The 25,887-nt window shown below is 46.3% G+C and overlaps 38 non-coding genes across 38 annotated transcripts; 6 read left to right on the top strand and 32 right to left on the bottom strand.

The window, feature by feature from the left end:
• Nucleotides 1-121: 121 nt before the first annotated feature.
• Nucleotides 122-194, top strand: TRNAS-GCU (transfer RNA serine (anticodon GCU)). Its single transcript has one exon. It is a non-coding gene; the product is annotated as a tRNA-Ser (tRNA).
• Nucleotides 195-709: 515 nt separating this feature from the next.
• TRNAN-GUU (transfer RNA asparagine (anticodon GUU)) lies at nucleotides 710-782 on the top strand. The gene has a single exon. It is a non-coding gene; the product is annotated as a tRNA-Asn (tRNA).
• A 364-nt stretch (nucleotides 783-1,146) lies between these two features.
• Nucleotides 1,147-1,219, top strand: TRNAN-GUU (transfer RNA asparagine (anticodon GUU)). Its single transcript has one exon. It is a non-coding gene; the product is annotated as a tRNA-Asn (tRNA).
• A 368-nt stretch (nucleotides 1,220-1,587) lies between these two features.
• On the top strand, nucleotides 1,588-1,660 carry TRNAN-GUU (transfer RNA asparagine (anticodon GUU)). Its single transcript has one exon. It is a non-coding gene; the product is annotated as a tRNA-Asn (tRNA).
• A 220-nt stretch (nucleotides 1,661-1,880) lies between these two features.
• TRNAN-GUU (transfer RNA asparagine (anticodon GUU)) lies at nucleotides 1,881-1,953 on the top strand. The gene has a single exon. It is a non-coding gene; the product is annotated as a tRNA-Asn (tRNA).
• Nucleotides 1,954-2,027: 74 nt separating this feature from the next.
• On the top strand, nucleotides 2,028-2,100 carry TRNAN-GUU (transfer RNA asparagine (anticodon GUU)). Its single transcript has one exon. It is a non-coding gene; the product is annotated as a tRNA-Asn (tRNA).
• Nucleotides 2,101-2,864: 764 nt separating this feature from the next.
• On the bottom strand, nucleotides 2,865-2,937 carry TRNAN-GUU (transfer RNA asparagine (anticodon GUU)). The gene has a single exon. It is a non-coding gene; the product is annotated as a tRNA-Asn (tRNA).
• Nucleotides 2,938-3,303: 366 nt separating this feature from the next.
• TRNAN-GUU (transfer RNA asparagine (anticodon GUU)) lies at nucleotides 3,304-3,376 on the bottom strand. The gene has a single exon. It is a non-coding gene; the product is annotated as a tRNA-Asn (tRNA).
• A 1,098-nt stretch (nucleotides 3,377-4,474) lies between these two features.
• Nucleotides 4,475-4,547, bottom strand: TRNAN-GUU (transfer RNA asparagine (anticodon GUU)). The gene has a single exon. It is a non-coding gene; the product is annotated as a tRNA-Asn (tRNA).
• Nucleotides 4,548-4,620: 73 nt separating this feature from the next.
• Nucleotides 4,621-4,693, bottom strand: TRNAN-GUU (transfer RNA asparagine (anticodon GUU)). The gene has a single exon. It is a non-coding gene; the product is annotated as a tRNA-Asn (tRNA).
• Nucleotides 4,694-4,911: 218 nt separating this feature from the next.
• On the bottom strand, nucleotides 4,912-4,984 carry TRNAN-GUU (transfer RNA asparagine (anticodon GUU)). The gene has a single exon. It is a non-coding gene; the product is annotated as a tRNA-Asn (tRNA).
• Nucleotides 4,985-5,205: 221 nt separating this feature from the next.
• TRNAN-GUU (transfer RNA asparagine (anticodon GUU)) lies at nucleotides 5,206-5,278 on the bottom strand. Its single transcript has one exon. It is a non-coding gene; the product is annotated as a tRNA-Asn (tRNA).
• Nucleotides 5,279-6,373: 1,095 nt separating this feature from the next.
• On the bottom strand, nucleotides 6,374-6,446 carry TRNAN-GUU (transfer RNA asparagine (anticodon GUU)). Its single transcript has one exon. It is a non-coding gene; the product is annotated as a tRNA-Asn (tRNA).
• A 953-nt stretch (nucleotides 6,447-7,399) lies between these two features.
• TRNAN-GUU (transfer RNA asparagine (anticodon GUU)) lies at nucleotides 7,400-7,472 on the bottom strand. Its single transcript has one exon. It is a non-coding gene; the product is annotated as a tRNA-Asn (tRNA).
• Nucleotides 7,473-7,545: 73 nt separating this feature from the next.
• TRNAN-GUU (transfer RNA asparagine (anticodon GUU)) lies at nucleotides 7,546-7,618 on the bottom strand. The gene has a single exon. It is a non-coding gene; the product is annotated as a tRNA-Asn (tRNA).
• A 218-nt stretch (nucleotides 7,619-7,836) lies between these two features.
• Nucleotides 7,837-7,909, bottom strand: TRNAN-GUU (transfer RNA asparagine (anticodon GUU)). The gene has a single exon. It is a non-coding gene; the product is annotated as a tRNA-Asn (tRNA).
• Nucleotides 7,910-8,130: 221 nt separating this feature from the next.
• On the bottom strand, nucleotides 8,131-8,203 carry TRNAN-GUU (transfer RNA asparagine (anticodon GUU)). Its single transcript has one exon. It is a non-coding gene; the product is annotated as a tRNA-Asn (tRNA).
• Nucleotides 8,204-9,298: 1,095 nt separating this feature from the next.
• Nucleotides 9,299-9,371, bottom strand: TRNAN-GUU (transfer RNA asparagine (anticodon GUU)). The gene has a single exon. It is a non-coding gene; the product is annotated as a tRNA-Asn (tRNA).
• A 221-nt stretch (nucleotides 9,372-9,592) lies between these two features.
• On the bottom strand, nucleotides 9,593-9,665 carry TRNAN-GUU (transfer RNA asparagine (anticodon GUU)). Its single transcript has one exon. It is a non-coding gene; the product is annotated as a tRNA-Asn (tRNA).
• A 661-nt stretch (nucleotides 9,666-10,326) lies between these two features.
• TRNAN-GUU (transfer RNA asparagine (anticodon GUU)) lies at nucleotides 10,327-10,399 on the bottom strand. Its single transcript has one exon. It is a non-coding gene; the product is annotated as a tRNA-Asn (tRNA).
• A 364-nt stretch (nucleotides 10,400-10,763) lies between these two features.
• Nucleotides 10,764-10,836, bottom strand: TRNAN-GUU (transfer RNA asparagine (anticodon GUU)). The gene has a single exon. It is a non-coding gene; the product is annotated as a tRNA-Asn (tRNA).
• A 221-nt stretch (nucleotides 10,837-11,057) lies between these two features.
• TRNAN-GUU (transfer RNA asparagine (anticodon GUU)) lies at nucleotides 11,058-11,130 on the bottom strand. The gene has a single exon. It is a non-coding gene; the product is annotated as a tRNA-Asn (tRNA).
• A 368-nt stretch (nucleotides 11,131-11,498) lies between these two features.
• Nucleotides 11,499-11,571, bottom strand: TRNAN-GUU (transfer RNA asparagine (anticodon GUU)). The gene has a single exon. It is a non-coding gene; the product is annotated as a tRNA-Asn (tRNA).
• A 364-nt stretch (nucleotides 11,572-11,935) lies between these two features.
• Nucleotides 11,936-12,008, bottom strand: TRNAN-GUU (transfer RNA asparagine (anticodon GUU)). Its single transcript has one exon. It is a non-coding gene; the product is annotated as a tRNA-Asn (tRNA).
• A 74-nt stretch (nucleotides 12,009-12,082) lies between these two features.
• On the bottom strand, nucleotides 12,083-12,155 carry TRNAN-GUU (transfer RNA asparagine (anticodon GUU)). The gene has a single exon. It is a non-coding gene; the product is annotated as a tRNA-Asn (tRNA).
• Nucleotides 12,156-12,817: 662 nt separating this feature from the next.
• Nucleotides 12,818-12,890, bottom strand: TRNAN-GUU (transfer RNA asparagine (anticodon GUU)). The gene has a single exon. It is a non-coding gene; the product is annotated as a tRNA-Asn (tRNA).
• Nucleotides 12,891-13,256: 366 nt separating this feature from the next.
• Nucleotides 13,257-13,329, bottom strand: TRNAN-GUU (transfer RNA asparagine (anticodon GUU)). Its single transcript has one exon. It is a non-coding gene; the product is annotated as a tRNA-Asn (tRNA).
• A 1,686-nt stretch (nucleotides 13,330-15,015) lies between these two features.
• TRNAN-GUU (transfer RNA asparagine (anticodon GUU)) lies at nucleotides 15,016-15,088 on the bottom strand. Its single transcript has one exon. It is a non-coding gene; the product is annotated as a tRNA-Asn (tRNA).
• A 1,685-nt stretch (nucleotides 15,089-16,773) lies between these two features.
• Nucleotides 16,774-16,846, bottom strand: TRNAN-GUU (transfer RNA asparagine (anticodon GUU)). The gene has a single exon. It is a non-coding gene; the product is annotated as a tRNA-Asn (tRNA).
• A 3,443-nt stretch (nucleotides 16,847-20,289) lies between these two features.
• TRNAN-GUU (transfer RNA asparagine (anticodon GUU)) lies at nucleotides 20,290-20,362 on the bottom strand. The gene has a single exon. It is a non-coding gene; the product is annotated as a tRNA-Asn (tRNA).
• Nucleotides 20,363-21,608: 1,246 nt separating this feature from the next.
• TRNAN-GUU (transfer RNA asparagine (anticodon GUU)) lies at nucleotides 21,609-21,681 on the bottom strand. Its single transcript has one exon. It is a non-coding gene; the product is annotated as a tRNA-Asn (tRNA).
• Nucleotides 21,682-21,755: 74 nt separating this feature from the next.
• On the bottom strand, nucleotides 21,756-21,828 carry TRNAK-UUU (transfer RNA lysine (anticodon UUU)). Its single transcript has one exon. It is a non-coding gene; the product is annotated as a tRNA-Lys (tRNA).
• Nucleotides 21,829-22,049: 221 nt separating this feature from the next.
• TRNAN-GUU (transfer RNA asparagine (anticodon GUU)) lies at nucleotides 22,050-22,122 on the bottom strand. The gene has a single exon. It is a non-coding gene; the product is annotated as a tRNA-Asn (tRNA).
• Nucleotides 22,123-23,075: 953 nt separating this feature from the next.
• On the bottom strand, nucleotides 23,076-23,148 carry TRNAN-GUU (transfer RNA asparagine (anticodon GUU)). The gene has a single exon. It is a non-coding gene; the product is annotated as a tRNA-Asn (tRNA).
• A 220-nt stretch (nucleotides 23,149-23,368) lies between these two features.
• TRNAN-GUU (transfer RNA asparagine (anticodon GUU)) lies at nucleotides 23,369-23,441 on the bottom strand. The gene has a single exon. It is a non-coding gene; the product is annotated as a tRNA-Asn (tRNA).
• A 1,539-nt stretch (nucleotides 23,442-24,980) lies between these two features.
• TRNAN-GUU (transfer RNA asparagine (anticodon GUU)) lies at nucleotides 24,981-25,053 on the bottom strand. The gene has a single exon. It is a non-coding gene; the product is annotated as a tRNA-Asn (tRNA).
• A 74-nt stretch (nucleotides 25,054-25,127) lies between these two features.
• TRNAN-GUU (transfer RNA asparagine (anticodon GUU)) lies at nucleotides 25,128-25,200 on the bottom strand. The gene has a single exon. It is a non-coding gene; the product is annotated as a tRNA-Asn (tRNA).
• Nucleotides 25,201-25,421: 221 nt separating this feature from the next.
• On the bottom strand, nucleotides 25,422-25,494 carry TRNAN-GUU (transfer RNA asparagine (anticodon GUU)). The gene has a single exon. It is a non-coding gene; the product is annotated as a tRNA-Asn (tRNA).
• Nucleotides 25,495-25,887: the final 393 nt, after the last annotated feature.

Genomic DNA, 25,887 nt, shown 5'->3' with positions numbered 1-25,887 from the left:
CGTCGGCTGTTAACCGAAAGGTTGGTGGTTCGAGCCCATCCGGGAGCTGTGCTGTGAGGTCTTAGATGTAGTGTAAATATCAGAGTTTTTTAAAAATAACTGACGAACATTTAATTTTTGGGCTTCCGTGGCGCAATGGTTAGCGCGTTCGGCTGCTAACCGAAAGGTTGGTGGTTCGAGCCCATCCGGGAGCGGTGTTTTGAAGTCTTGAATGTGACGTAAAAAGTCAGAGTTTTTCCACAATACCTGACGACCATTTCATTTTCAAGCTTCCTTGGCTCGAAGGTTAGCGCGTTCGGATGTTAACCAAAAGGTTGGTGGTTCGAGCCCACCCGGCTGCCGTGTTGTGAAGTCTCAAATGTAACGTAAAAAGCCAAAGTTTTTCAACAATACCTGACGACCGTTTAATTTTTGAGCTTCCGTGGCGCAATGGTTAGCGCGTTCGGCTGTTAACCCTAAGGTTGGTGGTTCGAGCCCACCCGGGAGCGGTGTTGTGAGATCTCAAACGTAATGTCAAATGCCAAAGTTTTTCCACAATACCTGACGAACATTTAATCTTTGGGCTTCCGTGGCGCAACGGTTAGCGCGTTCGGCAGTTAAATGAAAGGTTGGTGGTTCGAGACCATCCGGGAGCGGTGTTGTGAGGTCTCAGATGTGACGTAAAAAGTCAAAGTTTTTCCACAATACCTGACGACCATTTAATTTTTGAGCTTCCGTGGCGCAATGGTTAGCGCGTTCGGCTGTTAACCGAAAGGTTGGTGGTTCGAGCCCACCCGGGAGCGGTGTTGTGAAATCTCACATGTAACGTAAAAATCCAAAGTTTTTCCACAATACCTGACGAACATTTAATCGTTGGGCTTCCGTTTCAATGGTTAACGCCGTCGGCTGTTAACCGAAAGGTTGGTGGTTCGAGCCCATCCGGGAGCGGTGTTGTGAGGTCTTAGATGTAACGTAAAATTCAGAGTTTTTTAAAAATAACTGACGAACATTTAATTTTTGGGCTTCCGTGGCGCAATGGTTAGCGCGTTCGGCTGTTAACCGAAAGGTTGGTGGTTCGAGCCCATCCGGGAGCGGTAATGTGAGGTCTTAGATGTTACGTAAAATTCAGAGTTTTTTAAAAATACCTGACGAACATTTAATCTTTGGGCTTCCGTGGCGCAATGGTTAGCGCGTTCGGCTGTTAACCGAAAGGTTGGTGGTTCGAGCCCACCCGGGAGCGGTGTTGTGAGATCTCAAACGTAATGTCAAATGCCAAAGTTTTTCCACAATACCTGACGAACATTTAATCTTTGGGCTTCCGTGGCGCAATGGTTAGCGCGTTCGGCTGTTATTCAAAAGGTCTGTGGTTCGAGCCCATCCGGGAGCGGTGTTTTGAAGTCTCGGATGTGACGTAAAAAGTCAGAGTTTTTCCACAATACCTGACGACCATTTCATTTCTGAGCTTCCTTGGCTCGAAGGTTAGCGCGTTCGGATGTTAACCATAAGGTTGGTGGTTCGAGCCCACCCGGCTGCCGTGTTGTGAAGTCTCAAATGTAACGTAAAAAGCCAAAGTTTTTCCACAATACCTGACGACCGTTTAATCTTTGAGCTTCCGTGGCGCAATGGTTAGCGCGTTCGGCTGTTAACCGAAAGGTTGGTGGTTCGAGCCCACCCGGGAGCGGTGTTGTGAGATCTCAAACGTAATGTCAAATGCCAAAGTTTTTCCACAATACCTGACGAACATTTAATCTTTGGGCTTCCGTGGCGCAATGGTTAGCGCGTTCGGCAGTTAACTGAAAGGTTGGTGGTTCGAGCCCATCCGGGAGCGGTGTTGTGAGGTCTTAGATGTAACGTAAAATTCAGAGTTTTTTAAAAATACCTGACGAACATTTAATCTTTGGGCTTCCGTGGCGCAATGGTTAGCGCGTTCGGCTGTTAACCGAAAGGTTGGTGGTTCGAGCCCACCCGGGAGCGGTGTTGTGAGCTCTCAAATGTAACGTAAAAAGCCAAAGTTTTTCCACAATACCTGACGAACATTTAATCTTTGGGCTTCCGTGGCGCAATGGTTAGCGCGTTCGGCTGTTAACCGAAAGGTTGGTGGTTCGAGCCCACCCGGGAGCGGTGTTGTGAGATCTCACATGTAACATAAAAATCCAAAGTTTTTCCACAATACCTGACGAACATTTAATCTTTGGGCTTCCGTTGCGCAATGGTTAACGCCGTCGGCTGTTAACCGAAAGGTTGGTGGTTCGAGCCCATCCGGGAGCGGTGTTGTGAGGTCTTAGATGTAACGTAAAATTCAGAGTTTTTTAAAAATAACTGACGAACATTTAATTTTTGGGCTTCCTTGGCGCAATGTTTAGAGCGTTCAGCTGTTATTAAAAAGGTTGGTGGTTCGAGCCCACCCGGGAGCGGTGTTGTGAGCTCTCAAATGTGACGTAAAAAGTCAAAGTTTTTCCACAATACCACCAACCTTTCGGTTAACAGCCGACGGCGTTAACCATTGCGCCACGGAAGCCCAAAGATTAAATGTTCGTCGGGTATTGTGGAAAAACTTTGGATTTTTACGTCACATCTGAGACTTCAAAACACCGCTCCCGGATGGGCTCGAACCACAAACCTTTTGAATAACAGCTGAACGCTCTAACCATTGCGCCACGAAAGCTCAAAAATTAAATGTTCGTCAGTTATTTTTAAAAAACTCTGAATTTTACGTTACATGTAAGACCTCACAACACCGCTCCCGAATGGGCTCGAACCACCAACCTATCGGTTAACAGCCGACGGCGTTAACCATTGCGCAACGGAAGCCCAAAGATTAAATGTTCGTCAGGTATTGTGGAAAAAATTTGGATTTTTACGTTACATGTGAGATCTCACAACACCGCTCCCGGGTGGGCTCGAACCACCAACCTTTCGGTTAACAGCCGAACGCGCTAACCATTGCGCCACGGAAGCCCAAAAATTAAATGGTCGTCGGCTATTGTAGAAACACTTTGGCTTTTTACGTTACATGTGAGAGCTCACAACACCGCTCCCGGGTGGGCTCGAACCACCAACCTTTCGGTTAACAGCCGAACGCGCTAACCATTGCGCAACGGAAGCCCAAAGATTAAATGTTCGTCAGGTATTGTGGAAAAACTTTGACTTTTTACGTCACATCTGAGACTTCACAACACCGCTCCTGGATGGGCTTGAACCACAAACCTTTTGAATAACAGCTGAACGCGCTAACCATTGCGCCACGGAAGCCCAAAAATTAAATGGTCGTCGGCTATTGTGGAAACACTTTGGCTTTTTACGTTACATGTGAGCTCTCAACACCGCTCCCGGGTGGGCTCGAACCACCAACCTTTCGGTTAACAGCCGAACGCGCTAACCATTGCGCCACGGAAGCCCAAAGATTAAATGTTCGTCAGGTATTTTTAAAAAACTCTGAATTTTACGTTACATCTAAGACCTCACATTACCGCTCCCGGATGGGCTCGAACCACAAACCTTTTGAATAACAGCTGAACGCTCTAAACATTGCGCCACGGAAGCCCAAAAATTAAATGTTCGTCAGTTATTTTTAAAAAACTCTGAATTTTACGTTACATCTAAGACCTCACAACACCGCTCCCGGATAGGCTCGAACCACCAACCTTTCGGTTAACAGCCGACGGCGTTAACCATTGCGCAACGGAAGCCCAAAGATTAAATGTTCGTCAGGTATTGTGGAAAAACTTTGGATTTTTACGTTACATGTGAGATCTCACAACACCGCTCCCGGGTGGGCTCGAACCACCAACCTTTCGGTTAACAGCCGAACGCACTAACCATTGCGCCACGGAAGCCCAAAGATTAAATGTTCGTCAGGTATTTTTAAAAAACTCTGAATTTTACGTTACATCTAAGACCTCACATTACCGCTCCCGGATGGGCTCGAACCACCAACCTTTCGGTTAACAGCCGAACGCGCTAACCATTGCGCCACGGAAGCCCAAAAATTAAACGTTCGTCAGTTATTTTTAAAAAACTCTGAATTTTACACTACATCTAAGACCTCACAACACAGCTCCCGGATGGGCTCGAACCACCAACCTTTCGGTTAACAGCCGACGGCGTTAACCATTGCTTCACGGAAGCCCAAAAATTAAATGTTCGTCAGGTATTGTGGAAAAACTTTGACTTTTTACGTCACATTTGAGAGCTCACAACACCGCTCCCGGGTGGGCTCGAACCACCAACCTTTTGAATAACAGCTGAACGCTCTAAACATTGCGCCAAGGAAGCCCAAAAATTAAATGTTCGTCAGTTATTTTTAAAAAACTCTGAATTTTACGTTACATCTAAGACCTCACAACACCGCTCCCGGATGGGCTCGAACCACCAACCTTTCGGTTAACAGCCGACGGCGTTAACCATTGCGCAACGGAAGCCCAAAGATTAAATGTTCGTCAGGTATTGTGGAAAAACTTTGGATTTTTATGTTACATGTGAGATCTCACAACACCGCTCCCGGGTGGGCTCGAACCACCAACCTTTCGGTTAACAGCCGAACGCGCTAACCATTGCGCCACGGAAGCCCAAAGATTAAATGTTCGTCAGGTATTGTGGAAAACTTTGGCTTTTTACGTTACATTTGAGAGCTCACAACACCGCTCCCGGGTGGGCTCGAACCACCAACCTTTCGGTTAACAGCCGAACGCGCTAACCATTGCGCCACGGAAGCCCAAAGATTAAATGTTCGTCAGGTATTTTTAAAAAACTCTGAATTTTACGTTACATCTAAGACCTCACAACACCGCTCCCGGATGGGCTCGAACCACCAACCTTTCGGTTAACAGCCGACGGCGTTAACCATTGAAACGGAAGCCCAACGATTAAATGTTCGTCAGGTATTGTGGAAAAACTTTGGATTTTTACGTTACATGTGAGATTTCACAACACCGCTCCCGGGTGGGCTCGAACCACCAACCTTTCGGTTAACAGCCGAACGCGCTAACCATTGCGCCACGGAAGCTCAAAAATTAAATGGTCGTCAGGTATTGTGGAAAAACTTTGACTTTTTACGTCACATCTGAGACCTCACAACACCGCTCCCGGATGATCTCGAACCACCAACCTTTCAGTTAACTGCCGAACGCGCTAACCATTGCGCCACGGAAGCCCAAAGATTAAATGTTCGTCAGGTATTGTGGAAAAACTTTGACATTTGACATTACGTTTGAGATCTCACAACACCGCTCCCGGGTGGGCTCGAACCACCAACCTTTCGGTTAACAGCCGAACGCGCTAACCATTGCGCCACGGAAGCTCAAAGATTAAACGGTCGTCAGGTATTGTGGAAAACCTTTGGCTTTTTACGTTACATTTGAGACTTCACAACACGGCAGCCGGGTGGGCTCGAACCACCAACCTTATGGTTAACATCCGAACGCGCTAACCTTCGAGCCAAGGAAGCTCAGAAATGAAATGGTCGTCAGGTATTGTGGAAAAACTCTGACTTTTTACGTCACATCCGAGACTTCAAAACACCGCTCCCGGATGGGCTCGAACCACAAACCTTTTGAATAACAGCTGAACGCGCTAACCATTGCGCCACGGAAGCCCAAAGATTAAATGATCGTCAGGTATTTTTAAAAAACTCTGAATTTTACGTTACATCTAAGACCTCACAACACCATTCCCGGATGGGCTCGAACCGCCAACCTTTCGGTTAACAGCCGACGGCGTTAACCATTGAAACGGAAGCCCAACGATTAAATGTTCGTCAGGTATTTTTAAAAAACTCTGATATTTACACTACATCTAAGACCTCACAACACAGCTCCCGGATGGGCTCGAACCCCCAACCTTTCGGTTAACAGCCGACGGCGTTAACCATTGCTTCACGGAAGCCCAAAAATTAAATGTTCGTCAGGTATTGTGGAAAAACTTTGACTTTTTACGTCACATCTGAGACCTCACAACACCGCTCACGGATGGGCTCGAACCACCAACCTTTCGGTTAACAGCCGAACGCGCTAACCATTGCGTCACGGAAGCCCAAAGATTAAATGTTCGTCAGGTATTTTTAAAAAACTCTGAATTTTACGTTACATCTAAGACCTCACATTACCGCTCCCGGATGGGCTCGAACCACCAACCTTTCGGTTAACAGCCGAACGCGCTAACCATTGCGCCACGGAAGCCCAAAAATTAAATGTTCGTCAGTTATTTTTAAAAAACTCTGAATTTTACGTTACATCTAAGACCTCACAACACCGCTCCCGGATGGGCTCGAACCACCAACCTTTCGGTTAACAGCCGACGGCGTTAACCATTGAAACGGAAGCCCAACGATTAAATGTTCGTCAGGTATTGTGGAAAAACTTTGGATTTTTACGTTACATGTGAGATTTCACAACACCGCTCCCGGGTGGGCTCGAACCACCAACCTTTCGGTTAACAGCCGAACGCGCTAACCATTGCGCCACGGAAGCTCAAAAATTAAATGGTCGTCAGGTATTGTGGAAAAACTTTGACTTTTTACGTCACATCTGAGACCTCACAACACCGCTCCCGGATGGTCTCGAACCACCAACCTTTCAGTTAACTGCCGAACGCGCTAACCATTGCGCCACGGAAGCCCAAAGATTAAATGTTCGTCAGGTATTGTGGAAAAACTTTGGCATTTGACATTACGTTTGAGATCTCACAACACCGCTCCCGGGTGGGCTCGAACCACCAACCTTTCGGTTAACAGCCGAACGCACTAACCATTGCGCCACGGAAGCCCAAAGATTAAATGTTCGTCAGGTATTTTTAAAAAACTCTGAATTTTACGTTACATCTAAGACCTCACATTACCGCTCCCGGATGGGCTCGAACCACCAACCTTTCGGTTAACAGCCGAACGCGCTAACCATTGCGCCACGGAAGCCCAAAAATTAAACGTTCGTCAGTTATTTTTAAAAAACTCTGAATTTTACACTACATCTAAGACCTCACAACACAGCTCCCGGATGGGCTCGAACCACCAACCTTTCGGTTAACAGCCGACGGCGTTAACCATTGCTTCACGGAAGCCCAAAAATTAAATGTTCGTCAGGTATTGTGGAAAAACTTTGACTTTTTACGTCACATTTGAGAGCTCACAACACCGCTCCCGGGTGGGCTCGAACCACCAACCTTTTGAATAACAGCTGAACGCTCTAAACATTGCGCCAAGGAAGCCCAAAAATTAAATGTTCGTCAGTTATTTTTAAAAAACTCTGAATTTTACGTTACATCTAAGACCTCACAACACCGCTCCCGGATGGGCTCGAACCACCAACCTTTCGGTTAACAGCCGACGGCGTTAACCATTGCGCAACGGAAGCCCAAAGATTAAATGTTCGTCAGGTATTGTGGAAAAACTTTGGATTTTTATGTTACATGTGAGATCTCACAACACCGCTCCCGGGTGGGCTCGAACCACCAACCTTTCGGTTAACAGCCGAACGCGCTAACCATTGCGCCACGGAAGCCCAAAGATTAAATGTTCGTCAGGTATTGTGGAAAACTTTGGCTTTTTACGTTACATTTGAGAGCTCACAACACCGCTCCCGGGTGGGCTCGAACCACCAACCTTTCGGTTAACAGCCGAACGCGCTAACCATTGCGCCACGGAAGCCCAAAGATTAAATGTTCGTCAGGTATTTTTAAAAAACTCTGAATTTTACGTTACATCTAAGACCTCACAACACCGCTCCCGGATGGGCTCGAACCACCAACCTTTCGGTTAACAGCCGACGGCGTTAACCATTGAAACGGAAGCCCAACGATTAAATGTTCGTCAGGTATTGTGGAAAAACTTTGGATTTTTACGTTACATGTGAGATTTCACAACACCGCTCCCGGGTGGGCTCGAACCACCAACCTTTCGGTTAACAGCCGAACGCGCTAACCATTGCGCCACGGAAGCTCAAAAATTAAATGGTCGTCAGGTATTGTGGAAAAACTTTGACTTTTTACGTCACATCTGAGACCTCACAACACCGCTCCCGGATGATCTCGAACCACCAACCTTTCAGTTAACTGCCGAACGCGCTAACCATTGCGCCACGGAAGCCCAAAGATTAAATGTTCGTCAGGTATTGTGGAAAAACTTTGGCATTTGACATTACGTTTGAGATCTCACAACACCGCTCCCGGGTGGGCTCGAACCACCAACCTTTCGGTTAACAGCCGAACGCGCTAACCATTGCGCCACGGAAGCTCAAAGATTAAACGGTCGTCAGGTATTGTGGAAAACCTTTGGCTTTTTACGTTACATTTGAGACTTCACAACACGGCAGCCGGGTGGGCTCGAACCACCAACCTTATGGTTAACATCCGAACGCGCTAACCTTCGAGCCAAGGAAGCTCAGAAATGAAATGGTCGTCAGGTATTGTGGAAAAACTCTGACTTTTTACGTCACATCCGAGACTTCAAAACACCGCTCCCGGATGGGCTCGAACCACAAACCTTTTGAATAACAGCTGAACGCGCTAACCATTGCGCCACGGAAGCCCAAAGATTAAATGATCGTCAGGTATTTTTAAAAAACTCTGAATTTTACGTTACATCTAAGACCTCACAACACCATTCCCGGATGGGCTCGAACCGCCAACCTTTCGGTTAACAGCCGACGGCGTTAACCATTGAAACGGAAGCCCAACGATTAAATGTTCGTCAGGTATTTTTAAAAAACTCTGATATTTACACTACATCTAAGACCTCACAACACAGCTCCCGGATGGGCTCGAACCCCCAACCTTTCGGTTAACAGCCGACGGCGTTAACCATTGCTTCACGGAAGCCCAAAAATTAAATGTTCGTCAGGTATTGTGGAAAAACTTTGACTTTTTACGTCACATCTGAGACCTCACAACACCGCTCACGGATGGGCTCGAACCACCAACCTTTCGGTTAACAGCCGAACGCGCTAACCATTGCGTCACGGAAGCCCAAAGATTAAATGTTCGTCAGGTATTTTTAAAAAACTCTGAATTTTACGTTACATCTAAGACCTCACATTACCGCTCCCGGATGGGCTCGAACCACCAACCTTTCGGTTAACAGCCGAACGCGCTAACCATTGCGCCACGGAAGCCCAAAAATTAAATGTTCGTCAGTTATTTTTAAAAAACTCTGAATTTTACGTTACATCTAAGACCTCACAACACCGCTCCCGGATGGGCTCGAACCACCAAGCTTTCGGTTAACAGCCGACGGCGTTAACCATTGAATCGGAAGCCCAACGATTAAATGTTCGTCAGGTATTGTGGAAAAACTTTGGATTTTTACGTTACATGTGAGATTTCACAACACCGCTCCCGGGTGGGCTCGAACCACCAACCTTTCGGTTAACAGCCGAACGCGCTAACCATTGCGCCACGGAAGCTCAAAAATTAAATGGTCGTCAGGTATTGTGGAAAAACTTTGACTTTTTACGTCACATCTGAGACCTCACAACACCGCTCCCGGATGGTCTCGAACCACCAACCTTTCAGTTAACTGCCGAACGCGCTAACCATTGCGCCACGGAAGCCCAAAGATTAAATGTTCGTCAGGTATTGTGGAAAAACTTTGGCATTTGACATTACGTTTGAGATCTCACAACACCGCTCCCGGGTGGGCTCGAACCACCAACCTTTCGGTTAACAGCCGAACGCGCTAACCATTGCGCCACGGAAGCTCAAAAATTAAACGGTCGTCAGGTATTGTGGAAAAACTTTGGCTTTTTACGTCACATTTGAGACTTCACAACACGGCAGCCGGGTGGGCTCGAACCACCAACCTTTTGGTTAACATCCGAACGCGCTAACCTTCGAGCCAAGGAAGCTCAGAAATGAAATGGTCGTCAGGTATTGTGGAAAAACTCTGACTTTTTACGTCACATTCGAGACTTCAAAACACCGCTCCCGGATGGGCTCGAACCACCAACCTTTCGGTTAACAGCCGAACGCGCTAACCATTGCGCCACGGAAGCCCAAAAATTAAATGTTCGTCAGTTATTTTTAAAAAACTCTGATATTTACACTACATCTAAGCCCTCACAACACAGCTCCCGGATGGGCTCGAACCACCAACCTTTCGGTTAACAGCCGACGGCGTTAACCATTGCTTCACGGAAGCCCAAAAATTAAATGTTCGTCAGGTATTGTGGAAAAACTTTGACTTTTTACGTCACATCTGAGACCTCACAACACCGCTCACGGATGGGCTCGAACCACCAACCTTTCGGTTAACAGCCGAACGCGCTAACCATTGCGCCACGGAAGCCCAAAAATTAAATGGTCGTCGGCTATTGTAGAAACACTTTGGCTTTTTACGTTACATGTGAGAGCTCACAACACCGCTCCCGGGTGGGCTCGAACCACCAACCTTTCGGTTAACAGCCGAACGCGCTAACCATTGCGCCACGGAAGCCCAAAGATTAAATGTTCGTCAGGAATTTTTAAAAAACTCTGTATTTTACGTTACATCTAAGACCTCACATTACCGCTCCCGGATGGGCTCGAACCACCAACCTTTCGGTTAACAGCCGAACGCGCTAACCATTGCGCCACGGAAGCCCAAAAATTAAATGTTCGTCAGTTATTTTTAAAAAACTCTGAATTTTACGTTACATCTAAGACCTCACAACACCGCTCCCGGATGGGCTCGAACCACCAACCTTTCGGTTAACAGCCGACGGCGTTAACCATTGAAACGGAAGCCCAACGATTAAATGTTCGTCAGGTATTGTGGAAAAACTTTGGATTTTTACGTTACATGTGAGATTTCACAACACCGCTCCCGGGTGGGCTCGAACCACCAACCTTTCGGTTAACAGCCGAACGCGCTAACCATTGCGCCACGGAAGCTCAAAAATTAAATGGTCGTCAGGTATTGTGGAAAAACTTTGACTTTTTACGTCACATCTGAGACCTCACAACACCGCTCCCGGATGGTCTCGAACCACCAACCTTTCAGTTAACTGCCGAACGCGCTAACCATTGCGCCACGGAAGCCCAAAGATTAAATGTTCGTCAGGTATTGTGGAAAAACTTTGGCATTTGACATTACGTTTGAGATCTCACAACACCGCTCCCGGGTGGGCTCGAACCACCAACCTTTCGGTTAACAGCCGAACGCGCTAACCATTGCGCCACGGAAGCTCAAAAATTAAACGGTCGTCAGGTATTGTGGAAAAACTTTGGCTTTTTACGTCACATTTGAGACTTCACAACACGGCAGCCGGGTGGGCTCGAACCACCAACCTTTTGGTTAACATCCGAACGCGCTAACCTTCGAGCCAAGGAAGCTCAGAAATGAAATGGTCGTCAGGTATTGTGGAAAAACTCTGACTTTTTACGTCACATTCGAGACTTCAAAACACCGCTCCCGGATGGGCTCGAACCACCAACCTTTCGGTTAACAGCCGAACGCGCTAACCATTGCGCCACGGAAGCCCAAAAATTAAATGGTCGTCGGCTATTGTAGAAACACTTTGGCTTTTTACGTTACATGTGAGAGCTCACAACACCGCTCCCGGGTGGGCTCGAACCACCAACCTTTCGGTTAACAGCCGAACGCGCTAACCATTGCGCCACGGAAGCCCAAAGATTAAATGTTCGTCAGGAATTTTTAAAAAACTCTGAATTTTACGTTACATCTAAGACCTCACATTACCGCTCCCGGATGGGCTCGAACCACAAACCTTTTGAATAACAGCTGAACGCTCTAAACATTGCGCCACGGAAGCCCAAAAATTAAATGTTCGTCAGTTATTTTTTAAAAACTCTGAATTTTACGTTACATCTAAGACCTCACAACACCGCTCCCGGATGGGCTCGAACCACCAACCTTTCGGTTAACAGCCGACGGCGTTAACCATTGAAACGGAAGCCCAACGATTAAATGTTCGTCAGGTATTGTGGAAAAACTTTGGATTTTTACGTTACATGTGAGATTTCACAACACCGCTCCCGGGTGGGCTCGAACCACCAACCTTTCGGTTAACAGCCGAACGCGCTAACCATTGCGCCACGGAAGCCCAAAGATTAAATGTTCGTCAGGTATTGTGGAAAAACTTTGGCATTTGACATTACGTTTGAGACCTCACAACACCGCTCCCGGGTGGGCTCGAACCACCAACCTTTCGGTTAACAGCCGAACGCGCTAACCATTGCGCCACGGAAGCTCAAAAATTAAACGGTCGTCAGGTATTGTGGAAAAACTTTGGCTTTTTACGTCACATTTGAGACTTCACAACACGGCAGCCGGGTGGGCTCGAACCACCAACCTTTTGGTTAACATCCGAACGCGCTAACCTTCGAGCCAAGGAAGCTCAGAAATGAAATGGTCGTCAGGTATTGTGCAAAAACTCTGACTTTTTACGTCACATTCGAGACTTCAAAACACCGCTCCCGGATGGGCTCGAACCACCAACCTTTCGGTTAACAGCCGAACGCGCTAACCATTGCGCCACGGAAGCCCAAAAATTAAATGTTCGTCAGTTATTTTTAAAAAAACTCTGATATTTACACTACATCTAAGCCCTCACAACACAGCTCCCGGATGGGCTCGAACCACCAACCTTTCGGTTAACAGCCGACGGCGTTAACCATTGCTTCACGGAAGCCCAAAAATTAAATGTTCGTCAGGTATTGTGGAAAAACTTTGACTTTTTACGTCACATCTGAGACCTCACAACACCGCTCACGGATGGGCTCGAACCACCAACCTTTCGGTTAACAGCCGAACGCGCTAACCATTGCGCCACGGAAGCCCAAAAATTAAATGGTCGTCGGCTATTGTAGAAACACTTTGGCTTTTTACGTTACATGTGAGAGCTCACAACACCGCTCCCGGGTGGGCTCGAACCACCAACCTTTCGGTTAACAGCCGAACGCGCTAACCATTGCGCCACGGAAGCCCAAAAATTAAATGTTCGTCAGGAATTTTTAAAAAACTCTGAATTTTACGTTACATCTAAGACCTCACATTACCGCTCCCGGATGGGCTCGAACCACAAACCTTTTGAATAACAGCTGAACGCTCTAAACATTGCGCCACGGAAGCCCAAAAATTAAATGTTCGTCAGTTATTTTTAAAAAACTCTGAATTTTACGTTACATCTAAGACCTCACAACACCGCTCCCGGATGGGCTCGAACCACCAACCTTTCGGTTAACAGCCGACGGCGTTAACCATTGCGCAACGGAAGCCCAAAGATTAAATGTTCGTCAGGTATTGTGGAAAAACTTTGGATTTTTACGTTACATGTGAGATCTCACAACACCGCTCCCGGGTGGGCTCGAACCACCAACCTTTCGGTTAACAGCCGAACGCGCTAACCATTGCGCCACGGAAGCCCAAAGATTAAATGTTCGTCAGGTATTGTGGAAAAACTTTGACTTTTTACGTCACATCTGAGACTTCACAACACCGCTCCCGGATGGGCTCGAACCACAAACCTTTTGAATAACATCTGAACGCTCTAACCATTGCGCCACGGAAGACCAAAAATTAAATGTTCGTCAGTTATTTTTAAAAAACTCTGAATTTTACGTTACATCTAAGACCTCACAACACCGCTCCCGGATGGGCTCGAACCACCAACCTTTCGGTTAACAGCCGACGGCGTTAACCATTGTGCAACGGAAGCCCAAAGATTAAATGTTCGTCAGGTATTGTGGAAAAACTTTGACTTTTTACGTCACATCTGAGACTTCACAACACCGCTCCCGGATGGGCTCGAACCACAAACCTTTTGAATAACATCTGAACGCTCTAACCATTGCGCCACGGAAGACCAAAAATTAAATGTTCGTCAGTTATTTTTAAAAAACTCTGAATTTTACGTTACATCTAAGACCTCACAACACCGCTCCCGGATGGGCTCGAACCACCAACCTTTCGGTTAACAGCCGACGGCGTTAACCATTGTGCAACGGAAGCCCAAAGATTAAATGTTCGTCAGGTATTGTGGAAAAACTTTGACTTTTTACGTCACATCTGAGACTTCACAACACCGCTCCCGGATGGGCTCGAACCACAAACCTTTTGAATAACAGCTGAACGCTCTAACCATTGCGCCACGGAAGCCCAAAAATTAAATGTTCGTCAGTTATTTTTAAAAAACTCTGAATTTTACGTTACATCTAAGACCTCACAACACAGCTCCCGGATGGGCTCGAACCACCAACCTTTCGGTTAACAGCCGACGGCGTTAACCATTGCTTCACGGAAGCCCAAAAATTAAATGTTCGTCAGGTATTGTGGAAAAACTTTGACTTTTTACGTCACATCTGAGATCTCACAACACCGCTCCCGGATGGGCTCGAACCACCAACCTTTCGGTTAACAGCCGACGGCGTTAACCATTGTGCAACGGAAGCCCAAAGATTAAATGTTCGTCAGGTATTGTGGAAAAACTTTGACTTTTTACGTCACATCTGAGACTTCACAACACCGCTCCCGGATGGGCTCGAACCACAAACCTTTTGAATAACAGCTGAACGCTCTAACCATTGCGCCACGGAAGCCCAAAAATTAAATGTTCGTCAGTTATTTTTAAAAAACTCTGAATTTTACGTTACATCTAAGACCTCACAACACCGCTCCCGGATGGGCTCGAACCACCAACCTTTCGGTTAACAGCCGACGGCGTTAACCATTGTGCAACGGAAGCCCAAAGATTAAATGTTCGTCAGTTATTTTTAAAAAACTCTGATATTTACACTACATCTAAGACCTCACAACACAGCTCCCGGATGGGCTCGAACCACCAACCTTTCGGTTAACAGCCGACGGCGTTAACCATTGCTTCACGGAAGCCCAAAAATTAAATGTTCGTCAGGTATTGTGGAAAAACTTTGACTTTTTACGTCACATCTGAGACCTCACAACACCGCTCACGGATGGGCTCGAACCACCAACCTTTCGGTTAACAGCCGAACGCGCTAACCATTGCGCCACGGAAGCCCAAAAATTAAATGGTCGTCGGCTATTGTAGAAACACTTTGGCTTTTTACGTTACATGTGAGAGCTCACAACACCGCTCCCGGGTGGGCTCGAACCACCAACCTTTCGGTTAACAGCCGAACGCGCTAACCATTGCGCCACGGAAGCCCAAAGATTAAATGTTCGTCAGGAATTTTTAAAAAACTCTGAATTTTACGTTACATCTAAGACCTCACATTACCGCTCCCGGATGGCCTCGAACCACAAACCTTTTGAATAACAGCTGAACGCTCTAAACATTGCGCCACGGAAGCCCAAAAATTAAATGTTCGTCAGTTATTTTTAAAAAACTCGGAATTTTACGTTACATCTAAGACCTCACAACACCGCTCCCGGATGGGCTCGAACCACCAACCTTTCGGTTAACAGCCGAACGCGCTAACCATTGCGCCATGGAAGCCCAAAGATTAAATGTTCGTCAGGTATTGTGGAAAAACTTTGACTTTTTACGTCACATCTGAGACTTCACAACACCGCTCCCGGATGGGCTCGAACCACAAACCTTTTGAATAACATCTGAACGCTCTAACCATTGCGCCACGGAAGACCAAAAATTAAATGTTCGTCAGTTATTTTTAAAAAACTCTGAATTTTACGTTACATCTAAAACCTCACAACACCGCTCCCGGATGGGCTCGAACCACCAACCTTTCGGTTAACAGCCGACGGCGTTAACCATTGTGCAACGGAAGCCCAAAGATTAAATGTTCGTCAGGTATTGTGGAAAAACTTTGACTTTTTACGTCACATCTGAGACTTCACAACACCGCTCCCGGATGGGCTCGAACCACAAACCTTTTGAATAACAGCTGAACGCTCTAACCATTGCGCCACGGAAGCCCAAAAATTAAATGTTCGTCAGTTATTTTTAAAAAACTCTGAATTTTACGTTACATCTAAGACCTCACAACACAGCTCCCGGATGGGCTCGAACCACCAACCTTTCGGTTAACAGCCGACGGCGTTAACCATTGCTTCACGGAAGCCCAAAAATTAAATGTTCGTCAGGTATTGTGGAAAAACTTTGACTTTTTACGTCACATCTGAGATCTCACAACACCGCTCCCGGATGGGCTCGAACCACCAACCTTTCGGTTAACAGCCGACGGCGTTAACCATTGTGCAACGGAAGCCCAAAGATTAAATGTTCGTCAGGTATTGTGGAAAAACTTTGACTTTTTACGTCACATCTGAGACTTCACAACACCGCTCCCGGATGGGCTCGAACCACAAACCTTTTGAATAACAGCTGAACGCTCTAACCATTGCGCCACGGAAGCCCAAAAATTAAATGTTCGTCAGTTATTTTTAAAAAACTCTGAATTTTACGTTACATCTAAGACCTCACAACACCGCTCCCGGATGGGCTCGAACCACCAACCTTTCGGTTAACAGCCGACGGCGTTAACCATTGTGCAACGGAAGCCCAAAGATTAAATGTTCGTCAGGTATTGTGGAAAAACTTTGACTTTTTACGTCACATCTGAGACTTCACAACACCGCTCCCGGATGGGCTCGAACCACAAACCTTTTGAATAACAGCTGAACGCTCTAACCATTGCGCCACGGAAGCCCAAAGATTAAATGTTCGTCAGGTATTTTTAAAAAACTCTGAATTTTACGTTACATCTAAGACCTCACATTACCGCTCCCGGATGGGCTCGAACCACCAACCTTTCGGTTAACAGCCGAACGCGCTAACCATTGCGCCACGGAAGCCCAAAAATTAAATGGTCGTCGGCTATTGTAGAAACACTTTGGCTTTTTACGTTACATGTGAGAGCTCACAACACCGCTCCCGGGTGGGCTCGAACCACCAACCTTTCGGTTAACAGCCGAACGCGCTAACCATTGCGCCACGGAAGCCCAAAGATTAAATGTTCGTCAGGAATTTTTAAAAAACTCTGAATTTTACGTTACATCTAAGACCTCACATTACCGCTCCCGGATGGGCTCGAACCACAAACCTTTTGAATAACAGCTGAACGCTCTAAACATTGCGCCACGGAAGCCCAAAAATTAAATGTTCGTGAGTTATTTTTAAAAAACTCGGAATTTTACGTTACATCTAAGACCTCACAACACCGCTCCCGGATGGGCTCGAACCACCAACCTTTCGGTTAACAGCCGAACGCGCTAACCATTGCGCCACGGAAGCCCAAAGATTAAATGTTCGTCAGGTATTGTGGAAAAACTTTGACTTTTTACGTCACATCTGAGACTTCACAACACCGCTCCCGGATGGGCTCGAACCACAAACCTTTTGAATAACATCTGAACGCTCTAACCATTGCGCCACGGAAGACCAAAAATTAAATGTTCGTCAGTTATTTTTAAAAAACTCTGAATTTTACGTTACATCTAAGACCTCACAACACCGCTCCCGGATGGGCTCGAACCACCAACCTTTCGGTTAACAGCCGACGGCGTTAACCATTGTGCAACGGAAGCCCAAAGATTAAATGTTCGTCAGGTATTGTGGAAAAACTTTGACTTTTTACGTCACATCTGAGACTTCACAACACCGCTCCCGGATGGGCTCGAACCACAAACCTTTTGAATAACAGCTGAACGCTCTAACCATTGCGCCACGGAAGCCCAAAAATTAAATGTTCGTCAGTTATTTTTAAAAAACTCTGAATTTTACGTTACATCTAAGACCTCACAACACCGCTCCTGGATGGGCTCGAACCACCAACCTTTCGGTTAACAGCCGACGGCGTTAACCATTGTGCAACGGAAGCCCAAAGATTAAATGTTCGTCAGGTATTGTGGAAAAACTTTGACTTTTTACGTCACATCTGAGACTTCACAACACCGCTCCCGGATGGGCTCGAACCACAAACCTTTTGAATAACAGCTGAACGCTCTAACCATTGCGCCACGGAAGACCAAAAATTAAATGTTCGTCAGTTATTTTTAAAAAACTCTGAATTTTACGTTACATCTAAGACCTCACAACACCGCTCCCGGATGGGCTCGAACCACCAACCTTTCGGTTAACAGCCGACGGCGTTAACCATTGTGCAACGGAAGCCCAAAGATTAAATGTTCGTCAGGTATTGTGGAAAAACTTTGACTTTTTACGTCACATCTGAGACTTCACAACACCGCTCCCGGATGGGCTCGAACCACAAACCTTTTGAATAACATCTGAACGCTCTAACCATTGCGCCACGGAAGACCAAAAATTAAATGTTCGTCAGTTATTTTTAAAAAACTCTGAATTTTACGTTACATCTAAGACCTCACAACACCGCTCCCGGATGGGCTCGAACCACCAACCTTTCGGTTAACAGCCGACGGCGTTAACCATTGTGCAACGGAAGCCCAAAGATTAAATGTTCGTCAGGTATTGTGGAAAAACTTTGACTTTTTACGTCACATCTGAGACTTCACAACACCGCTCCCGGATGGGCTCGAACCACAAACCTTTTGAATAACAGCTGAACGCTCTAACCATTGCGCCACGGAAGCCCAAAAATTAAATGTTCGTCAGTTATTTTTAAAAAACTCTGAATTTTACGTTACATCTAAGACCTCACAACACCGCTCCTGGATGGGCTCGAACCACCAACCTTTCGGTTAACAGCCGACGGCGTTAACCATTGTGCAACGGAAGCCCAAAGATTAAATGTTCGTCAGGTATTGTGGAAAAACTTTGACTTTTTACGTCACATCTGAGACTTCACAACACCGCTCCCGGATGGGCTCGAACCACAAACCTTTTGAATAACAGCTGAACGCTCTAACCATTGCGCCACGGAAGACCAAAAATTAAATGTTCGTCAGTTATTTTTAAAAAACTCTGAATTTTACGTTACATCTAAGACCTCACAACACCGCTCCCGGATGGGCTCGAACCACCAACCTTTCGGTTAACAGCCGACGGCGTTAACCATTGTGCAACGGAAGCCCAAAGATTAAATGTTCGTCAGGTATTGTGGAAAAACTTTGACTTTTTACGTCACATCTGAGACTTCACAACACCGCTCCCGGATGGGCTCGAACCACAAACCTTTTGAATAACATCTGAACGCTCTAACCATTGCGCCACGGAAGACCAAAAATTAAATGTTCGTCAGTTATTTTTAAAAAACTCTGAATTTTACGTTACATCTAATACCTCACAACACCGCTCCCGGATGGGCTCGAACCACCAACCTTTCGGTTAACAGCCGACGGCGTTAACCATTGTGCAACGGAAGCCCAAAGATTAAATGTTCGTCAGGTATTGTGGAAAAACTTTGACTTTTTACGTCACATCTGAGACTTCACAACACCGCTCCCGGATGGGCTCGAACCACAAACCTTTTGAATAACAGCTGAACGCTCTAACCATTGCGCCACGGAAGACCAAAAATTAAATGTTCGTCAGTTATTTTTAAAAAACTCTGAATTTTACGTTACATCTAAGACCTCACAACACCGCTCCTGGATGGGCTCGAACCACCAACCTTTCGGTTAACAGCCGACGGCGTTAACCATTGTGCAACGGAAGCCCAAAGATTAAATGTTCGTCAGGTATTGTGGAAAAACTTTGACTTTTTACGTCACATCTGAGACTTCACAACACCGCTCCCGGATGGGCTCGAACCACAAACCTTTTGAATAACAGCTGAACGCGCTAACCATTGCGCCACGGAAGCCCAAAGATTAAATGTTCGTCAGGTATTTTTAAAAAACTCTGAATTTTACGTTACATCTAAGACCTCACATTACCGCTCCCGGATGGGCTCGAACCACCAACCTTTCGGTTAACAGCCGACGGCGTTAACCATTGCTTCACGGAAGCCCAAAAATTAAATGTTCGTCAGGTATTGTGGAAAAACTTTGACTTTTTACGTCACATCTGAGACCTCACAACACCGCTCACGGATGGGCTCGAACCACCAACCTTTCGGCTAACAGCCGAACGCGCTAACCATTGCGCCACGGAAGCCCAAAAATTAAATGGTCGTCGGCTATTGTAGAAACACTTTGGCTTTTTACGTTACATGTGAGAGCTCACAACACCGCTCCCGGGTGGGCTCGAACCACCAACCTTTCGGTTAACAGCCGAACGCGCTAAACATTGCGCCACGGAAGCCCAAAGATTAAATGTTCGTCAGGAATTTTTAAAAAACTCTGAATTTTACGTTACATCTAAGACCTCACATTACCGCTCCCGGATGGGCTCGAACCACAAACCTTTCGGTTAACAGCCGACGGCGTTAACCATTGCGCAACGGAAGCCCAAAGATTAAATGTTCGTCAGGTATTGTGGAAAAACTTTGGATTTTTACGTTACATGTGAGATCTCACAACACCGCTCCCGGGTGGGCTCGAACCACCAACCTTTCGGTTAACAGCCGAACGCGCTAACCATTGCGCCACGGAAGCCCAAAGATTAAATGTTCGTCAGGTATTGTGGAAAAACTTTGACTTTTTACGTCACATCTGAGACTTCACAACACCGCTCCCGGATGGGCTCGAACCACAAACCTTTTGAATAACATCTGAACGCTCTAACCATTGCGCCACGGAAGACCAAAAATTAAATGTTCGTCAGTTATTTTTAAAAAACTCTGAATTTTACGTTACATCTAATACCTCACAACACCGCTCCCGGATGGGCTCGAACCACCAACCTTTCGGTTAACAGCCGACGGCGTTAACCATTGTGCAACGGAAGCCCAAAGATTAAATGTTCGTCAGGTATTGTGGAAAAACTTTGACTTTTTACGTCACATCTGAGACTTCACAACACCGCTCCCGGATGGGCTCGAACCACAAACCTTTTGAATAACAGCTGAACGCTCTAACCATTGCGCCACGGAAGCCCAAAAATTAAATGTTCGTCAGTTATTTTTAAAAAACTCTGAATTTTACGTTACATCTAAGACCTCACAACACCGCTCCTGGATGGGCTCGAACCACCAACCTTTCGGTTAACAGCCGACGGCGTTAACCATTGTGCAACGGAAGCCCAAAGATTAAATGTTCGTCAGGTATTGTGGAAAAACTTTGACTTTTTACGTCACATCTGAGACTTCACAACACCGCTCCCGGATGGGCTCGAACCACAAACCTTTTGAATAACAGCTGAACGCTCTAACCATTGCGCCACGGAAGCCCAAAAATTAAATGTTCGTCAGTTATTTTTAAAAAACTCTGAATTTTACGTTACATCTAAGACCTCACAACACAGCTCCCGGATGGGCTCGAACCACCAACCTTTCGGTTAACAGCCGACGGCGTTAACCATTGCTTCACGGAAGCCCAAAAATTAAATGTTCGTCAGGTATTGTGGAAAAACTTTGACTTTTTACGTCACATCTGAGACTTCACAACACCGCTCCCGGATGGGCTCGAACCACAAACCTTTTGAATAACAGCTGAACGCTCTAAACATTGCGCCACGGAAGCCCAAAAATTAAATGTTCGTCAGTTATTTTTAAAAAACTCTGATTTTTACGTTACATCTAAGACCTCACAACACCGCTCCCGGATGGGCTCGAACCACCAACCTTTCGGTTAACAGCCGACGGCGTTAACCATTGCGCAACGGAAGCCCAAAGATTAAATGTTCGTCAGGTATTGTGGAAAAACTTTGGATTTTTACGTTACATGTGAGATCTCACAACACCGCTCCCGGGTGGGCTCGAACCACCAACCTTTCGGTTAACAGCCGAACGCGCTAACCATTGCGCCACGGAAGCCCAAAAATTAAATGGTCGTCGGCTATTGTGGAAACACTTTGGCTTTTTACGTTACATGTGAGAGCTCACAACACCGCTCCCGGGTGGGCTCGAACCACCAACCTTTCGGTTAAAAGCCGAACGCGCTAACCATTGCGCCACGGAAGCCCAAAAATTAAATGGTCGTCGGCTATTGTGGAAACACTTTGGCTTTTTACGTTACATGTGAGAGCTCACAACACCGCTCCCGGGTGGGCTCGAACCACCAACCTTTCGGTTAACAGCCGAACGCGCTAACCATTGCGCAACGGAAGCCCAAAGATTAAATGTTCGTCAGGTATTGTGGAAAAACTTTGGATTTTTACGTTACATGTGAGATCTCACAACACCGCTCCCGGGTGGGCTCGAACCACCAACCTTTCGGTTAACAGCCGAACGCGCTAACCATTGCGCCACGGAAGCCCAAAGATTAAATGTTCGTCAGGTATTGTGGAAAAACTTTGACTTTTTACGTCACATCTGAGACTTCACAACACCGCTCCCGGATGGGCTCGAACCACAAACCTTTTGAATAACATCTGAACGCTCTAACCATTGCGCCACGGAAGACCAAAAATTAAATGTTCGTCAGTTATTTTTAAAAAACTCTGAATTTTACGTTACATCTAAGGCCTCACAACACCGCTCCCGGATGGGCTCGAACCACCAACCTTTCGGTTAACAGCCGACGGCGTTAACCATTGCGCCACGGAAGCCCAAAGATTAAATGTTCGTCAGGTATTGTGGAAAAACTTTGACTTTTTACGTCACATCTGAGACTTCACAACACCGCTCCTGGATGGGCTTGAACCACAAACCTTTTGAATAACAGCTGAACGCGCTAACCATTGCGCCACGGAAGCCCAAAAATTAAATGTTCGTCAGTTATTTTTAAAAAACTCTGAATTTTACGTTACATCTAAGACCTCACAACACCGCTCCTGGATGGGCTCGAACCACCAACCTTTCGGTTAACAGCCGACGGCGTTAACCATTGTGCAACGGAAGCCCAAAGATTAAATGTTCGTCAGGTATTGTGGAAAAACTTTGACTTTTTACGTCACATCTGAGACTTCACAACACCGCTCCCGGATGGGCTCGAACCACAAACCTTTTGAATAACAGCTGAACGCGCTAACCATTGCGCCACGGAAGCCCAAAGATTAAATGTTCGTCAGGTATTTTTAAAAAACTCTGAATTTTACGTTACATCTGAGACCTCACAACACCGCTCACGGATGGGCTCGAACCACCAACCTTTCGGCTAACAGCCGAACGCGCTAACCATTGCGCCACGGAAGCCCAAAAATTAAATGGTCGTCGGCTATTGTAGAAACACTTTGGCTTTTTACGTTACATGTGAGAGCTCACAACACCGCTCCCGGGTGGGCTCGAACCACCAACCTTTCGGTTAACAGCCGAACGCGCTAACCATTGCGCCACGGAAGCCCAAAGATTAAATGTTCGTCAGGAATTTTTAAAAAACTCTGAATTTTACGTTACATCTAAGACCTCACATTACCGCTCCCGGATGGGCTCGAACCACAAACCTTTCGGTTAACAGCCGACGGCGTTGACCATTGCGCAACGGAAGCCCAAAGATTAAATGTTCGTCAGGTATTGTGGAAAAACTTTGGATTTTTACGTTACATGTGAGATCTCACAACACCGCTCCCGGGTGGGCTCGAACCACCAACCTTTCGGTTAACAGCCGAACGCGCTAACCATTGCGCCACGGAAGCCCAAAGATTAAATGTTCGTCAGGTATTGTGGAAAAACTTTGACTTTTTACGTCACATCTGAGACTTCACAACACCGCTCCCGGATGGGCTCGAACCACAAACCTTTTGAATAACATCTGAACGCTCTAACCATTGCGCCACGGAAGACCAAAAATTAAATGTTCGTCAGTTATTTTTAAAAAACTCTGAATTTTACGTTACATCTAATACCTCACAACACCGCTCCCGGATGGGCTCGAACCACCAACCTTTCGGTTAACAGCCGACGGCGTTAACCATTGTGCAACGGAAGCCCAAAGATTAAATGTTCGTCAGGTATTGTGGAAAAACTTTGACTTTTTACGTCACATCTGAGACTTCACAACACCACTCCCGGATGGGCTCGAACCACAAACCTTTTGAATAACATCTGAACGCTCTAACCATTGCGCCACGGAAGACCAAAAATTAAATGTTCGTCAGTTATTTTTAAAAAACTCTGAATTTTACGTTACATCTAAGACCTCACAACACCGCTCCCGGATGGGCTCGAACCACCAACCTTTCGGTTAACAGCCGACGGCGTTAACCATTGTGCAACGGAAGCCCAAAGATTAAATGTTCGTCAGGTATTGTGGAAAAACTTTGACTTTTTACGTCACATCTGAGACTTCACAACACCGCTCCCGGATGGGCTCGAACCACAAACCTTTTGAATAACAGCTGAACGCTCTAACCATTGCGCCACGGAAGCCCAAAAATTAAATGTTCGTCAGTTATTTTTAAAAAACTCTGAATTTTACGTTACATCTAAGACCTCACAACACCGCTCCTGGATGGGCTCGAACCACCAACCTTTCGGTTAACAGCCGACGGCGTTAACCATTGTGCAACGGAAGCCCAAAGATTAAATGTTCGTCAGGTATTGTGGAAAAACTTTGACTTTTTACGTCACATCTGAGACTTCACAACACCGCTCCCGGATGGGCTCGAACCACAAACCTTTTGAATAACAGCTGAACGCTCTAACCATTGCGCCACGGAAGCCCAAAAATTAAATGTTCGTCAGTTATTTTTAAAAAACTCTGAATTTTACGTTACATCTAAGACCTCACAACACAGCTCCCGGATGGGCTCGAACCACCAACCTTTCGGTTAACAGCCGACGGCGTTAACCATTGCTTCACGGAAGCCCAAAAATTAAATGTTCGTCAGGTATTGTGGAAAAACTTTGACTTTTTACGTCACATCTGAGACTTCACAACACCGCTCCCGGATGGGCTCGAACCACAAACCTTTTGAATAACAGCTGAACGCTCTAAACATTGCGCCACGGAAGCCCAAAAATTAAATGTTCGTCAGTTATTTTTAAAAAACTCTGATTTTTACGTTACATCTAAGACCTCACAACACCGCTCCCGGATGGGCTCGAACCACCAACCTTTCGGTTAACAGCCGACGGCGTTAACCATTGCGCAACGGAAGCCCAAAGATTAAATGTTCGTCAGGTATTGTGGAAAAACTTTGGATTTTTACGTTACATGTGAGATCTCACAACACCGCTCCCGGGTGGGCTCGAACCACCAACCTTTCGGTTAACAGCCGAACGCGCTAACCATTGCGCCACGGAAGCCCAAAAATTAAATGGTCGTCGGCTATTGTGGAAACACTTTGGCTTTTTACGTTACATGTGAGAGCTCACAACACCGCTCCCGGGTGGGCTCGAACCACCAACCTTTCGGTTAACAGCCGAACGCGCTAACCATTGCGCCACGGAAGCCCAAAAATTAAATGGTCGTCGGCTATTGTGGAAACACTTTGGCTTTTTACGTTACATGTGAGAGCTCACAACACCGCTCCCGGGTGGGCTCGAACCACCAACCTTTCGGTTAACAGCCGAACGCGCTAACCATTGCGCAACGGAAGCCCAAAGATTAAATGTTCGTCAGGTATTGTGGAAAAACTTTGGATTTTTACGTTACATGTGAGATCTCACAACACCGCTCCCGGGTGGGCTCGAACCACCAACCTTTCGGTTAACAGCCGAACGCGCTAACCATTGCGCCACGGAAGCCCAAAGATTAAATGTTCGTCAGGTATTGTGGAAAAACTTTGACTTTTTACGTCACATCTGAGACTTCACAACACCGCTCCCGGATGGGCTCGAACCACAAACCTTTTGAATAACATCTGAACGCTCTAACCATTGCGCCACGGAAGACCAAAAATTAAATGTTCGTCAGTTATTTTTAAAAAACTCTGAATTTTACGTTACATCTAAGGCCTCACAACACCGCTCCCGGATGGGCTCGAACCACCAACCTTTCGGTTAACAGCCGACGGCGTTAACCATTGTGCAACGGAAGCCCAAAGATTAAATGTTCGTCAGGTATTGTGGAAAAACTTTGACTTTTTACGTCACATCTGAGACTTCACAACACCGCTCCTGGATGGGCTCGAACCACAA

This window comes from Phalangium opilio, unplaced genomic scaffold, assembly GCF_054372755.1.
Source record: "Phalangium opilio isolate 3A_F unplaced genomic scaffold, DU_Popi_V2 ptg000352l_1, whole genome shotgun sequence".
NCBI classification, from domain to species: Eukaryota; Metazoa; Arthropoda; class Arachnida; order Opiliones; family Phalangiidae; genus Phalangium; species Phalangium opilio.
The sequence above is the reverse complement of the archived record's forward strand: the minus strand, read 5'-3'. Positions and strand labels throughout refer to the sequence as shown.